Here is a 3,904-nt window from a genome sequence, read left to right on the forward strand (position 1 = left end):
AGGGAATTTTCTAGTGTTCAAAATTGAAATTCAATAGGTAAAAATCACAGTATGAACAATCTACACAGAGAAAAAAGTTTAAATCAGAATATTTTTCCTCTAATGAGTAGTTGTTATCAACTTCACTTGCAATAGAGATAGTGGGTAACATGTTTAGAATAAACATTTTCTTGTCTCTACCCATAGTTTTTGTATCAGCAGTTACAGGAAATCAAAATTATAAGAAGCTTCTCAGGTAATTTTGAGGCACATGGTATACCAGACCATGCCTTGACCAATACTTATCTGAAAGCTTTTTGATACTGCTGCTTACAAAAATGAATTACCCTGTGTAGCTAGTGATAGGTAATTCTCATGTAAGCTCCAAATTGTTGTTGCTTGGAGAGCTGCAGGTGTGCTTGAGCCAAGACTAGAGGCAGTAAAAGGAAAGCGAGAACCAGAGAAAGAATCCTATGCAGAACTCCTTAATGAAACAAAGCATTCTGATTCTACAAAACATTGCATGTTTCAGTAGGCTGCATTTAAAAAAAATTTTGGTTAAATAAATAACGGTTTTGTTATAGCACACTAAATCTTGTTATCCTTGGCAAGATTTAAATCAAACTTACGTTCCTTGAAAAAAGTTTGTACACCTCCAGGCTTCCCTGGTGGCGTGGTGGTTGGAAGTCCACCTGCCGATGCAGGGGGCCACGGGTTCGTGCCCCGGTCCGGGAAGATCCCACATGCCGCGGAGCGGCTGGGCCCGTGAGCCATGGCCGTTGAGCCTGCGTGTCCGGAGCCTGTGCTCCGCAACGGGAGAGGCCACAACAGTGAGAGGCCCACATAGCGCAAAAAAAAAAAAAGTTTGTACATCTCCAAACAGATAAAGACCTATCATCTGGTGACAATGGGAACCAATATTCATAATGCAGGGTACCTTAATTACAAAGATAATGAAATGACCAGAGTCACAGCTAGCTGGCCTAGAGTTTGGGGATCTAATTACAAATTCAAATCTGTCTAGGAACACTGCTATTTGGCCCTATCTACATATATATTTTTGTTTGCATTATATATATATAGGTATGCATATATGTATGTGTGTGTGTGTTCTGTTTGGCCCTACTTGCTAATACATATTTTACTTAGTATCAGTAGGGATAATTCTGTCTTATGGATGGCTGGCACTTCCAAGACAGTGGCAGAGATTCCAAGAATGTCCCAATTCATTTGTTCCAATTGTATACTCCTGATCAGGAAACATGGAGCCAGAAGAATAATGGAATGTAGGGGTAACATCTGACTTTTTCCCCTGGAAAAACTCCTGCCCACCTGACAGAACAAGCCTCTCTTTGACAACAGCAGTTGGGTAGAGGCTTGGAGTCAATCCCAATCGTATTTCTGTAATGCACATCAAAGAAGTTATATTATTATGGTCATCTGACTTTCTGAAAATAAAGTGGACTCTCAAACTGGAGAGAGATTGGTTTTAATACCAGTTGTATTAGAATATTTGCTTTTTTAAATCTTGAAATATTATTTTACTGAGCTATGAAGAACTTTAGAACTCATTCACTGCAACCTCCTATTTATAGATTAAATGTGTACATTATGTCAGTTGCTAGAGTGATTAAATGACTTAACCCAAGCTAATTTGTAATGTGTAGAACTGGAACCCAAATATTTGTAGTTGTAATTCAGTGCAAACATTAGGGAAGGGCAATTTAATATAGCTGCTTTGTAATGCAAGTCAGCAGGTCAGCTCAGTTTGTAAGAATAAATTCCTGTCTCCCTAAAATTATGTTCTTTCTTATTTGTATAGGTAGGATTTTTAGCTCATACTTTTTACACTGCTACTTTAGCTTATTAAAGGCAAAAAATACCAAAACAATTAAACTTATGGTAAATAACATAGCAGGATTTCAGATAAACCAACATTGTTTAGCTCCCTTCCTCTGCAAAGATCTCATCTCCTCTGGGTAGTGTGAGTAGAAAGGAGAGAAATGATTAGGAAGTAATTGATGGTGATCAAATGGGACTTCCTTAGTTCAGTTATAGACTCCTTGTTATCTTAATTTCATTCTTTTCTTGGTGACACTACAAACTGATTAAAATCTTGTGGGGTTGTTTCATAATAGTGTGAGCCTTTATTTTATATAATTAAATTTTTAAACTCAGTTTCTTACATAAAATTTCTAGGTAGACCAAGGCACCAACAGAGCTAATGCCACTTTGCTGATGATCAGCTAATCTACTGAGGCATTACACACTTCAAAGAAGGAAATAACTGGAACAATCAGAAGTATTAGTACTGAGAAAGCATCTATGGGGGTAGTATGTGTCATACCAGCAAAACATTTAACATAAATGAAGGTAGCTAGGTAGAGACAGAGGTGAGTAGAGGAATGACTGAGGGCGAGGTCTTGTTTAAATGCTTATTTTTAAAGCCCCCAGTTTTAAAGATACAATAATACAGAGATGGTTTCCAGAACTGAGGACATTCAGTGGAAATGAAACACAAAATGACCTCAAGTTTCCTGTACTTTCATAGTGCTGAGATTTTTAAAAATGTTATTTTGTTTTCTTCCCTACCATCTCATCTTAATTAAAGCAATTCTTTAACTAATTTCTAGAATAATGAAAGTATAAATCATCATCGTCCTCTTCAGTCAAGCAGAAAATATTATTTTTGCTCGACTTTTGTTTGCTTAAAAAAACTTATTTAGCATTTAAAATCATGCAAAGGTATGTAGACACACCATCAACAAGTCCACTGTCTTTATTTATTTATTTTTAAAATTATTTTATTTATTTTTGGCTGCATTGGGTCTTCATTGCTGCACGTGGGCCTTTTCTAGTTCTCTAGTTGGTGAGTGGGGGCTACTCTTTGTTGTGGTGCGCGGGCTTCTCATTGCGGCTTCTCTAGTTTTCTAGTTGGTGAGTGGGGGCTACTCGTTGTGGTGCGTGGGCTTCTCTTTGTTGCGGAGCACATGCTCTATGCACATGGGCTTCAGTAGTTGTGGCACATGGGCTCAGCAGCTGTGGCTCGCGGGCTCTAGAGCGCAGGCTCAGTAGTTGTGCACGGGCTTAGTTGCTCCTCGGCATGTGGGATCTTCCCGGACCAGGGCTTGAAACTGTGTCCCCTGCATTGGCAGGTGGATTCTTAACCACTTCACCACCAGGGAAGTCCAAGCGCGTGGTCTTTAAATGTCAAACTGACCTCAGTTATTGAAATCGGAAAGCTGGTTTTGTATTGCCCTTTTTGAACAGTTTCTGATTGCCATTCAAGAAAGCACTCATGCATACTGCACTGCCAAAGAAGTAGAAGCCTCAAACCAGTCTATCCATTGCCATCCAAATTATTACACAGTAAATGGAAGCAGTGAATGCAACCATAGTCCATTCAGGTATTGACAGATAGCTTACAGAAAAACTTCTGAAATATGGACAACACAAAATTACTCAGTTGAAAGTATTTTTTAAAGAATTGTTTGGTAGTTTTGGCACCCCTGTAGCCCAAATAGATGACTGTCAAAATACCCATATCTATTTTATTCCTGATTTATGAGAGGATAGCTAAGGTATAAAGCACTTTTTTGAGCATATTTATCATCGGTTAAATGGAGAGTCTTAAGCTATTTGATAACTATTAGAGTAAGTAATTGAAGTTTGAAATCTTGAATCTCTCTTTCAATATTGGCCAGTAGTTTATAAGCTGAGTAGCTCCCTGCCCTTAATAGTACCCCTGTCCTTTCTGGTATTAGAAAGATGGATTAGCTTTGTAAAACACTAAAATAAAATGGACAAATTAAATAATTCCACATAGTATACATGATTGATAGTCTTCAAAATTGATAGTTTTTCATACATTTCACCCATTTGAACCCAATAATAACCCCATACAGTGGAAAGTGTATTATTTTTC

Source organism: Lipotes vexillifer, unplaced genomic scaffold (genome assembly GCF_000442215.2).
Source record: "Lipotes vexillifer unplaced genomic scaffold, Lipotes_vexillifer_v1.1 scaffold202, whole genome shotgun sequence".
NCBI lineage: Eukaryota > Metazoa > Chordata > Mammalia > Artiodactyla > Lipotidae > Lipotes > Lipotes vexillifer.